This window comes from Eleutherodactylus coqui, unplaced genomic scaffold (genome assembly GCF_035609145.1).
Source record: "Eleutherodactylus coqui strain aEleCoq1 unplaced genomic scaffold, aEleCoq1.hap1 HAP1_SCAFFOLD_112, whole genome shotgun sequence".
Lineage (NCBI taxonomy): Eukaryota > Metazoa > Chordata > Amphibia > Anura > Eleutherodactylidae > Eleutherodactylus > Eleutherodactylus coqui.
The window spans coordinates 40001-52313 of NW_027101952.1; positions in this window are offsets into that span (position 1 = coordinate 40001).

The following is a 12313-nucleotide window of genomic DNA, read 5'->3' on the forward strand; positions in this document are numbered from 1 at the left end:
CTGGGCAGGCGGAGCGGGTACTCTTGCGCTCGGGGGCTCTGCTCGGCCCGGAGAGTTGGGTGCGGGGCGCCGTCGCCTCGCTGGAACCAGGGGCGTTGTGACGTTCGCACGCGCCTAGCCGCCGCCAGGACAGGCCGGAAAGGTTGAGCTGCATACGGATCTAAGCCGTTGCCCAAACTAACTCTGGCCCGTGTGACACAGCCGCGCGCGCGCTTTCCTACGACACTCGACCGCCGGGCTCCCTCGGCCTGGGAGGCACTCTCGGGGCAGGGGGCCACCGCAGCCCCCTTAAGGTGGCTTCGTACACCTCTTGAACGTTGGGTCCCGGCCGCTCGGAGAGCGGGGTCTACCCGGGCAGACAGCCTGTCGGCCCCGCGGCCTGGACAGGCGGAGCGGGGACTCTTGCGCTCGGGGGCTCTGCTCCAAGGAGCGAGAGCGGCCGCTCTGCACGGCCCGGAGAGCGGGGTGCGGGGCGCCGTCGCCTCGCTGGAACCAGGGGCGTCGTGACGTTCGCGCGCGCCTAGCCGCCGCCAGAACAGGCCGGAAAGGTTGAGCTGCATACGGATCTAAGCCGTTGCCCAAACTAACTCTGGCCCGTGTGACACAGCCGCGCGCGCGCTTTCCTACGACACTCGACCGCCGGGCTCCCTCGGCCTGGGAGGCACTCTCGGGGCAGGGGGCCACCGCAGCCCCCTTTAGGTGGCTTCGTACACCTCTTGAACGTGGCGCCCGGCCGCTCGGAGAGCGGGGTCTACCCGGGCAGACAGCCTGTCGGCCCCGCGGCCTGGGCAGGCGGAGCGGGTACTCTTGCGCTCGGGGGCTCTGCTCGGCCCGGAGAGTTGGGTGCGGGGCGCCGTCGCCTCGCTGGAACCAGGGGCGTCGTGACGTTCGCGCGCGCCTAGCCGCCGCCAGAACAGGCCGGAAAGGTTGAGCTGCATACGGATCTAAGCCGTTGCCCAAACTAACTCTGGCCCGTGTGACCGACACAGCCGCGCACGCGCTTTCCTACGACACTCGACCGCCAGGCTCCCCTCGGCCTGGGAGGCACTCTCGGGGCAGGGGGGCACCGCAGCCCCCCCAAAGGTGGCTTCGTACACCTCTTGAACGTTGGGGCCCGGCCGCTCGGAGAGCGGGGTCTACCCGGGCAGACAGCCTGTCGGCCCCGCGGCCTGGACAGGCGGAGTGGGGACAAGCCAAGGCTACCGGCGGGCCTCGGACGGCCAGGGGTGGAAGGGCTCCACCTCAAGGTGGCTTCGTACACCTCTTGAACGTTGGGGCCCGGCCGCTCGGAGAGCGGGGTCTACCCGGGCAGACAGCCTGCTGGCCCCGCGGCCTGGACAGGCGGAGCGGGGAACCTTGCGCTCGGGGGCTCTGCTCGGCCCAGAGAGTGGGGTGCGGGGCGCCGTCGCCTCGCTGGAACCAGGGGCGTCGTGCCATTCGCGCGCGCGCGCCTAGCCGCCGCCAGAACAGGCCGGAAAGGATGAGCTTCATACGGATCTAAGCCGTTGCCCAAACTACCTCTGGCCCCTGTGACCGACACAGCCGTGGCACGCGCTTTCCTACGACACTCGACCGCCGGGCTCCCTCGGCCTGGGAGGCACTCTCGGGGCGGGGGGCACCGCAGCCCCCCCAAAGGTGGCTTCGTACACCTCTTGAACGTTGGGGCCCGACCGCTCGGAGAGCGGGGTCTACCCGGGCAGACAGCCTGTCGGCCCCGCGGCCTGGACAGGCGGAGCGGGGAAAAGCCTAGGCTACCGGCGGGCGGGATCGACCGGGAAGCCGCCGTGGGGGAACACAAGTTGGACGCCTCGCACCGTCGCGGACCACCGTCCTCCGTCTCTCGGGAAGGGGGGCCGCCCGAGGCGCACGGGCCTCGGACGGCCAGGGGTGGAAGGGCTCCACCCCGAGGTGGCTTCGTACACCTCTTGAACGTTGGGGCCCGGCCGCTCAGTGAGAACGGGGTCTACCCGGGCAGACAGCCTGTCGGCCCCGCGGCCTGGACAGGCAGAGTGGGGAAAAGCCTAGGCTACCGGGCGGGATCGACCGGGTAGCCGCCGTGGGGGAACACAAGTTGGACGCCTCGCGCCGTCGCGGACCACCGTCCTCCGTCTCTCTCTCCCTCTCTCGGGAAGGGGGGCCGCCCGAGGCGCACGGGCCTCGGACGGCCAGGGGTGGAAGGGCTCCACCCCGAGGTGGCTTCGTACACACCTCTTGAACGTTGGGGCCCGGCCGCTCGGAGAGCGGGGTCTACCCGGGCAGACAGCCTGTCGGCCCCGCGGCCTGGACAGGCAGAGTGGGGAAAAGCCTAGGCCACCGGGCGGGATCGACCGGGTAGCCGCCGTGGGGAACACAACTTGGACGTCTCGCGCCGTCGCGGACCACCGTCCTCCGTCTCTCTCTCCCTCTCTCGGAAGGGAGGCCGCCCGAGGCGCACGGGCCTCGAACGGCCAGGGGTGGAAGGGATCCACCCCCCGCGGGAAGGGGACGCGCGGCGGCACCCGGACGCGGGAGCGTTGACCCGGGGGTCTTTACTCCGCCGAGGCGTAGCCCGGAGAAGGAGCGAGACCGGCCGGCGGGGGTGGAACACCCCCTCATGCCTCGCTCCTTCTGGGGATAAAGCGCGTCGTCCGCAGGCCGCCGTCCCCTATCCCCGCCCTGGACCGCCCGCATCGGCCGGAGCCCGAGGGGACAGGCGGGGGTCCTTCGCTTTCGGGAAAACCGTCACCAAACGTGGGGCCCGTGCCCCGCTCTCGGCCGCCCTGAGGCGGGAGAGCCCGGATCGTTCTCTCTCTCGGCGTCGGCCCCACCGACGCCGTCGCACGGTGGCCTGGGAAAGGGCTGCACCCCCTGCGCCACGCTTCTCCCCCGGAGTACTCCCCCCGCAGGGGGCTCCGCGGGGTGTCCCGACGCGCAGAGTCGCTCGCCTTCTTCCGCGGGGGACGGGAGGGACGCCCACGCGCGTCCCTTCCCCATCCTCGAGAGCCGTACGCGCCGAGGGTGAACCCGCTCGCCGGGGCGCCGGGGAGCAGGGCCCTTGTGGTCCTTCCCCGGACATGGGCGCGGCGAGGGTCCCCCGGCCGCGACGGCTCTCCCGTTGACCCACTCTCTCGCCTTGGGTGGTGGTGATGGAGGCGGCTGCCTACGCCTCAGCCCGGCATCTCGGAGGGGGGTCGCCCGGGCAGCCAGCCAGCCAGCCTGTTGGCCCCGCGGCCTGCACAGGCGGAGTGGGGACACTTGCGCTCTATGACTCTGCTCCCAGGGAGGTGGCAGAGGGGCGGCCGCGGTGCTTTGACTTTGAGCGGTCCCCACTCCAGCACTCTGAGAAATAGTCACTTTGTCAAAGACCGCACACCGCTCGTTCCCTTATATGCAAAAAAGGTGTTCGTCCTGACGTTTTGCGAGCCCTTATTTTACCGTCGTCGGCGCTATCAGGGGAAACAGGCCCGCACCTTCCGCCTTCATGGAACCGTAGCTCGGCCCCGAGGGCCCAGGATTACCCTCATACCGGTTCTCACGACATGCGTCGACACTCGGCTCAGCCCCGGCAGCCGCAGCTCCCGCCGGCCCGGCCAGCCGGGTCCGCACCCCTGGCCGGCGCCTGGAGCGTCTGGACTTTGTCGTTTTCTCTCCGAGACTCGTCTCTGCCAACTGCCGTGGACTTCGGCGGGGGCTGCCGCGGGCTGTGCCCGGCCTCTTGGGGGTCCCGCCTGCCCGCGCAGGCAGCTAGGACGGGGTTATCAGCCCTCTCAGGGGGGCCTCCGCAGCCCCCCAAGGTGGCTTCGTACACCTCTTGAACGTGGCGCCCGGCCGCTCGGTGAGAGCGGGGTCTGCCCGGGCAGCCAGCCAGCCTGTCGGCCCCGCGGCCTGGACAGGCGGAGTGGGGACACTCGCGCTCGATGACTCTGCTCCCAGGGAGGTGGCAGAGGGGCGGACGCGGTGCTTTGACTTTGAGCGGTCCCCACTCCCTTCTCAGCACATTGAGAAATAGTCACTTTGTCAAAGACCGCACACCGCTCGTTCCCTTATATGCAAAAAAGGTGTTCGTCCTGACGTTTTGCGAGGCCTTAATTTACCGCCGTCGGCGCTATCAGGGCAAACAGGCCCGCTCCTTCCGCCTTCCCGGAACCGTGGCTCGGCCCCGAGCGACCAGGTTTACCCTCATACCGGTTCTCACGACATGCATGGATACTCGGCTCAGCCCCGGCAGCCGCAGCTCCCGCCGGCCCGGCCAGCCGGGTACGCCCCCCTGGCCGGCGCCTGGAGCGTTTGCACTTTGTCATTTTTCCTCAAAGACTCATCTCTGCCAACTGCCGTGGGATTCAGCAGGGGCTGCCACGGCTGTTCCCCGCCTCCTGGGTGTCCTGCCCTGCAACACCGGAGGGTCAGTCGGGGTCTTGAGCAACTACTGGTAGGTGCAGCACCTCGGGGGCCCTCTGCAGCCAGCACACGGCTGCCAACAGCCCGCTCTCCATCACCAGCCAGCCCATCTGCATACATCTGCTGGGGGTGCTTTTTTGACTTCCCCCGTTTTGGCCTATGGGGAAAAGCCAAGGGGGGAAACTCCAGAGTCATGCCGACCTCCTGGAACCCCAGCTCGGCCTGGAGCTACTGGTTTGCCCCCTTCCAGGTTCTCAGGACATGCATCGACACTCGGCTCTTCCCCAGCCGCCGCAGCTCCCCTCGGCCCGGCCAGCCGGGTCCGCCCCCCGGACCGGCGCCTGGAGCGTTTGGACTTTGTCGTTTTTTTCTCAAAGACTCATCTCTGCCAACGACTTCAGCAGGGGCTGCCACCTGCTGTTCCCCGCCAATGGGTGTCCTGACCTGCAACACCGGAGGCTCAGGTGTGGTCTTGAGCAACTGCTGGTAGGTGCACCTCGGGGGCCCACTGCAGCCAGCACACTGCTGCCAACAGCCCGCTCCCCGTCACCATCCAGCCCCTCTGCATACATCTGCCGGGGGTGCTTTTTTGACTTCCCCCATTTTGGCCTATGGGGAAAAGCCAGGGGGAAAACCTCCAGAGTCAGGCCGACCTCCTGGAACTCCAGCTCGGCCTTGAGCTACTGGTTTGCCCCCTTCCCGGTTCTCAGGACATGCATCGATACTCGGCTCTTCCCCAGCCGCCGCAGCTCCCGTCGGCCCGGCCAGCCGGGTCCGCCACCCTGGCCGGCGCCTGGAGCATTTGGACTTTGTCGTTTTTTCTCAAAGACTCATCTCTGCCAGCTGCCAAGGACTTCAGTAGGGGCTGCCACCTGCTGTTCCCCGCCAATGGGTGTCCTGCCCTGCCACACCGGAGGCTCAGGCAGGGTCTTGAGCAACTGCTGGTTGGTGCTCTCAGGGGGCCCCTCCACACCCCCAGGCCCACCTCCAGGGCCTCCCTCCCGGCCCCTGGAGCAGCCAGCGCCCCCTCGCCGTCAACGCTCTCTCCCCGTTGGGACTTTGAAACTTTTCTGACCGCGCAAGCTTCGTCAAACGGCAAGGGGGGCAGCCGGCGTTCTGTGCCCGGCCTCCTGGGGTCCTGCCCGGGCACATCGGAGGCTCAGCCAGGGTGTTGAGCCACCACTGGCAGGTGCACTCAGGGGGCCCTCCGCAGACGCCCATGCACACCTCCGCAGCCAGCACACTGCTGCCAACAGCCCGCTCCCCGTCACCCGCCAGCCCCTCTGCATACATCTGCTGGGGGTGCTTTTTTGACTTCCCCCATTTTGGCTTATGAGGAAAAGCCAGGGGGAAAACCTCCAGAGTCAGGCCGACCTCCTGGAACTCCGGCCCGGCCTGGAGCTACTGGTTTGCCCCCTTCCCGGTTCTCAGGACATGCATCGACACTCGGCTCAGCCCCGGCAGCCGCGGCTCCCGCCGGCCCGGCCAGCCGGGTACGCCACCCTGGCCGGCGCTTGGAGCGTTTGGACTTTGTCATTTTTCTCAAAGACCCATCTCTGCCAACTGCCGTGGGCTTCAGCAGTGGCTGCCGCGGGCTGTGCCCGGCCTACTGGGGGGTCCCGCCTGCCCGCGCAGGCAGCTAGGACAGGGCTCTCAGCAAGGGCTTGGAGGCGCTCTCAGGGGGGGGCCTCCGCAGCCCCCCAAGGTGGCTTCGTACACCTCTCGAACGTTGGGGCCCGGCCGCTCGGAGAGCGGGGTCTGCCCGGGCAGCCAGCCAGCCTGTCGGCCCCACGGCCCGCGCTGGCGGAGTGGGGACACTCGCGCTCGATGTCTCTGCTCCCAGGGAGGCGGCAGAGGGGCGGCCGCGGTGCTTTGACTTTGAGCGGTCCCCACTCCCTTCTCAGCACATTGAGAAATAGTCACTTTGTCAAAGACCGCACACCGCTCGTTCCCTTATATGCAAAAAAGGTGTTCGTCCTGACGTTTTGCGAGGCCTTAATTTACCGCCGTCGGCGCTATCAGGGAAAACGGGCACGCTCCTTCCGCCCTACTGGAACCGTGCCTCGGCCCGGAGCGACCAGGATTACCCTCATACCGGTTCTCACGACATGCATCGACACTCGGCTCTTCCCCGGCAGCCGCAGCTCCCGCCGGCCCGGCCAGCCGGGTCCGCCCCCCTGGCCGGCGCCTGGAGCGTTTGCACTTTGTCATTTTTTCTCAAAGACTCATCTCTGCCAACTGCCCTGGGCTTCAGCAGTGGCTGCCTCGGGCTGTGCCCGGCCTCTTGGGGGTCCCGCCTGCCCGCGCAGGCAGCTAGGACGGGGTTATCAGCCCTCTCAGGGGGGCCACCGCAGCCCCCCAAGGTGGCTTCGTACACCTCTTGAACGTTGGGCCCGGCCGCTCGGAGAGCGGGGTCTGCCCGGGCAGCCAGCCAGCCTGTCGGCCCCGCGGCCTGGGCAGGCGGAGTGGGGACCCTCGCGCTCGATGAGTCTGCTCCCAGGGAGGTGGCAGAGGGGCGGCCGCGGCGCTTTGACTTTGAGCGGTCCCCACTCCGCACATTGAGAAATAGTCACTTTGTCAAAGACCGCACACCGCTCGTTCCCTTATATGCAAAAAAGGTGTTCGTCCTGACGTTTTGCGAGGCCTTATTTTACCGCCGTCGGCGCTATCAGGGGAAGCGGGCCCGCTCCTTCCGCCTTCCTGGAACCGTGCCTCGGCCCCGAGGGCCCAGGATTACCCTCATACCGGTTCTCACGACATGCATCGACACTCGGCTCAGCCCCGGCAGCCGCAGCTCCCGCCGGCCCGACCAGCCGGGTCCGTCCCCCTGGCCGGCGCCCGGAGCGTTTGGACTTTGTCGTTTTTTCATCCAACACTCTCCTCTGGCAAATGCCATGGACTTCAGCGGGGGCTGCCGCGGGCTGTTCCCCGCCTCCTGGGTGTCCTGCCCTGCAACACCGGAGGCACAGGCACACTGCTGCCAACAGCCCGCTCTCCATCACCCCCCAGCCCCTTCTGCATACATCTGCCGGGGGTGCTTTTTTGCCTCCCCCCATTTTGGCCTATGGGGAAAAGCCAGGGGGAAAACGTCCAGAGTCAGGCCGACCTCCTGGAACTCCAGCTCGGCCTGGAGCCACCGGTTTGTCCCCTTCCCGGTTCTCACGACATGCACCGACACTCGGCTCAGCCCCGGCAGCCGCAGCACCCGCCGGCCCGGCCAGCCGGGTCCGTTCCCCTGGCCGGCACGCCTGGAGCATCTGGACTTTGTCGTTTTTCCTCCAAGACTCGCCTCTGGCAAATGCCATGGACTTCAGCGGGGGCTGCCGCGGGCTGTTCCCCGCCTCCTGGGTGTCCTGCCCTGCAACACCGGAGGCTCAGGCAGGGTCTTCAGCTACTGCTGGTAGGTGCACCTCGGGGGCCCTCCGCAGCCGCCCCGGGCCACCCCTGCAGCCAGCACACTGCTGCCAACAGCCCGCTCCCCATCACCAGCCAGCCCCTCTGCATACATCTGCTGGGGGTGCTTTTTTGACTTCCCCCCTTTTGGCCTATGGGGAAAAGCCAGGGGGACAATCTCCAGAGTCCTGCCGACCTCCTGGAACTCCAGCCCGGCCTGGAGCCACCGGTCTGTCCCCTTCCCGGTTCTCAGGGATTTTTGGACTTGTGATTTTCGTGATTCGTCTCTTCAAACTTTGTTGGACTACAATGGGGGGGCGACCGGCGGTCCGTGCCCAGCCTCCAGGGTGTCCTGCCCTGCAACACCAGAGGCTCGGGCAGGGTCTTGACCAACTACTGTTGGGTGCTCCTAGGGGGCCCCTCCACACCCCCAGGCCCACCTCCAGGACATCCCTCCCGGCCCCTGGAGCAGCCAGCACCCCCTCGCCGTCAACACTCTCCCCCCGTGGGGACTTTGAAACTTTTCTGACCGTGCAAGCTTCATCAAACGGCAAGGGGGCAACCGGCGTTCTGTGCCCAGCCTCCTGGGGTCCTGCCCGGGCACATCGGAGGCTCTGGCTGGGTGTTGAGTCACTACTGGCAGATGCACTCAGGGGGCCCTACGCTGCCGCCCATGCACACTGCTGCCAACAGCCCGCTCCCCATCACCCGCCAGCCCCTCTGCATACATCTGCCGGGGGTGCTTTTTTGACTTCCCCCATTTTGGCCTATGGGGAAAAGCCAGGGGGAAAACCACCAGAGTCAGGCCGACCTCCTGGAACCCCAGCTCGGCCCGGAGCCACCGGTTTGTCCCCTTCCCGGTTCTCAGGACATGCATTGACACCCGGCTCAGCACCGGCAGCCGCAGCCCTCGCCAGCCCGGCCAGCCGGGTCCGCCACCCTGGCCGGCGCCTGGAGCGTTTGGACTTTGTCATTTTCATGACTTGTCTCCTCAAACTTTGTCCGACTGCAAGGGGGGCTGCCGCAGTCCGTGCCCAGCCTCCAGGGGTTGCCCCCGGCCACTGGAGCAGCCAGCACCCCCTCGCCGTCAACACTCTCTCCCCGTTGGGACTTTGAAACTTTTCTGACCGTGCAAGCTTCGTCAAACGGCAAGGGGGCAGGCTGCGGTCTGTGCCCGGCCTCCTGGGGTCCTGCCCGGGCACATCGGAGGCTCAGCCTGGGTTTTCCGCCACCACTGGTAGGTGCGCTTTGGGGGCCCTCCGCAGCCGCCCCGGGCCACCCCTGCAGCCAGCACACTGCTGCCAACAGCCCGCTCTCCATCACCAGCCAGCCCCTCTGTACACATCTGCCGGGGGGGTGCTTTTTTTGAGACATACTGTCACTTTGTCAAAGACCGCACACCGCTCGTTCCCTTATACCCCGACAAGGTGTTCGTGGTGACGTTTTGCGAGGCCTTATTTTACCGCCGTCGGCGCTATCAGGGGAAGCAGGCCCGCTCCTTCCGCCCTCCTGGAACCGTGCCTCGGCCCGGAGCGGCCAGGTTTACCCTCATACCGGTTCTCGTGACCTGCATTGACACTCGGCTCTTCCCCAGCCGCCGTAGCTCCCGCCGGTCCCAGCCAGCCAGGTCCGCCCCCCTGGCCGGCGCCTGGAGCGTTTGGACTTTGTCATTTTCATGACTTGTCTCCTCAAACTTTGTTCGACTGCAAGGGGGGGGGGGCTGCCGCGGTCCGTGCCCAGCCTCCAGGGGTTGCCCCCGGAGCAGCCAGCACCCCCTCGCCGTCAACACTCTCTCCCCGTGGGGACTTTGAAACTTTTCTGACCGTGCAAGCGTCATCAGACGGCAAGGGGGCAGGCTGCGGTCTGTGCCCGGCCTCCTGGGGTCCTGCCCGGGCACATCGGAGGCTCAGCCAGGGTCTTGGGCCCCTACTGGTAGGTGCACTTTGGGGGCCCTCCGCAGCCGCCCAGGCCCACCCCTGCAGCCACCACACGGCTGCCAACAGCCCGCTCTCCATAACCCCCCAGCCCATTGCATACATCTGCTGGGGGTGCTTTTTTGACTTCCCCCATTTTGGCCTATGGGGAAAGGCCGGGGGGGGAAACCTCCAGAGTCAGGCCGACCTCCTGGAACTCCAACCCGGCCTGGAGCCACTGGTTTGTCCCCTTCCCGGTTCTCAGGACATGCGTCGACACTCGGCTAAGCCCCGGCAGCCACAGCCCCCGTCGGCCGGGCCAGCCGGGTCCACCACCCTGCCCGGCGCCCAGAGCGTTTGGACTTTGTCGTTTTTTTCTCCAAGACTCGCCTCTGGCACATGCCATGGGCTTCAGCGGGGGCTGCTCCCCGCCTCCTGGGTGTCCTGCCCGGGCACATCGGAGGCACAGGCAATGTCTTGAGCCACCACTGGTAGGTGCACTCAGGGGGCCCTCCGCAGCCGCCCTGGGCCACCCCTGCAGCCAGCACACTGCTGCCAACAGCCCGCTCTCCATCGCCCCCCAGCCCCTCTGCATACATCTGCTGGGGGTGCTTTTTTGACTTCCCCCATTTCGGCCTATGGGGAAAAGCCAGGGGGAAAACCTCCAGAGTCAGGCCGACCTCCTGGAACTCCAGCTCGGCCTGGAGCTACTGGTCTGTCCCCTTCCCGGTTCTCAGGACCTGCATTGACACTCGGCTCAGCCCCAGCCGCCGCAGCCCCCGCCGGCCCGGCCAGCCGGGTCCGCACCCCTGGACGGCACGCCTGGAGCGTTTGGACTTTGTCATTTTCATGACTTGTCTCCTCAGACATTGTCCGACTGCAAGGGGGGCGGCCGCGGTCCGTGCCCAGCCTCCAGGGGTTGCCCCCGGCCCCTGGAGCAGCCAGCACCCCCTCGCCGTCAACACTCTCTCCCCGTCGGGACTTTGAAACTTTTTCTGACCGTGCAAGCTTCATCAAACGGCAAGGGGGCAGGCTGCGGTCTGTGCCCGGCCTCCTGGGGTCCTGCCGGGGGACATCGGAGGCTCAGCCAGGGTCTTGAGCCACCGCTGGCAGGTGCACTCTGGGGGCCCTCCGCAGCCGCCCATGCACACCTCTGCAGCCTGCACACTGCTGCCAACAGCCCGCTCCCCATCACCCGCCAGCCCCTCTGCATACATCTGCTGGGGGTGCTTTTTTGCCTCCCCCCGTTTTGGCCTATGGGGAAAAGCCAGGGGGAAAACCACCAGAGTCATGCCGAACTCCTGGAACTCCAGCTCGGCCTGGAGCTACTGATCTGTCCCCTTCCCGGTTCTCAGGACATGCATTGACACTCGGCTCAGCCCCGGCAGCCGCAGCCCCCGCCAGCCCGGCCAGCCGGGTCTGCCCCCCTGGCCGGCGCCTGGAGCGTTTGGACTTTATCATTTTCATGACTTGTCTCCTCAAACTTTGTCCGCCTGCAAGGGGGGCGGCCGCGGTCCGTGCCCAGCCTCCAGGGGTTGCCCCCGGCCCCTGGAGCAGCCAGCACCCCCTCGCCGTCAACACTCTCTCCCCGTTGGGACTTTGAAACTTTTCTGACCGTGCAAGCTTCATCAAACGGCAAGGGGGCAGGCTGCGGTCTGTGCCCGGCCTCCTGGGGTCCTGCCCGGGCACATCGGAGGCTCAGCCAGGGTTTTGAGCCACTGCTGGCAGGTGCACTCAGGGGGCCCTCCGCAGCCGCCCAGGCCCACCCCTGCAGCCAGCACATGGCTGCCAGCAGCCACCACACAGCTGCCAACAGCCCGCTCTCCATCGCCCCCCAGCCCCCCTGCATACATCTGGCGGGGGTGCTTTTTTGACTTCCCCCATTTTGGCCTATGGGGAAAAGCCAGGGGGGACACCTCCAGAGTCAGGCCGACCTCCTGGAACTCCAGCTCGGCCCGGAGCCACCGGTTTGTCCCCTTCCCGGTTCTCAGGACATGCATTGACACCCAGATCTTCCCTGGCAGCCGCAGCTCCCGCCGGCCCGGCCAGCCAGGTCCGCACCCCTGGCCGGCGCCTGGAGCGTTTGGACTTTGTCATTCTCATGACTTGTCTCCTCAAACTTTGTTCGACTGCAAGAGGGGCTGCCGGGGTCCGTGCCCAGCCTCCAGGGGTTGCCCCCGGCCCCTGGAGCAGCCAGCACCCCCTCGCCGTCAACACTCTCTCCCCGTTGGGACTTTGAAACTTTTCTGACCGTGCAAGCTTCATCAAACGGCAAGGGGGCAGGCTGCGGTCTGTGCCCGGCCTCCTGGGGTCCTGCCCGGGGACATCGGAGGCTCCGCCTGGGTCTTGAGCAACTACTGGTAGGTGCGCTTTGGGGGGCCCTCCGCAGCCGCCCCGGGCCACCCCTGCAGCCAGCACACTGCTGCCAACAGCCCGCTCTCCATCACCAACCAGCCAGCCAGCCCCGTCTGCACACATCTGCCGGGGGTGCTTTTTTTGAGACATACTGTCACTTTGTCAAAGACCGCACACCGCTCGTTCCCTTATACCCCGACAAGGTGTTCGCGGTGACGTTTTGCGAGGCCTTATTTTACCGCCGTCGGCGCTATCAGGGGAAGCAGGCCCGCTCC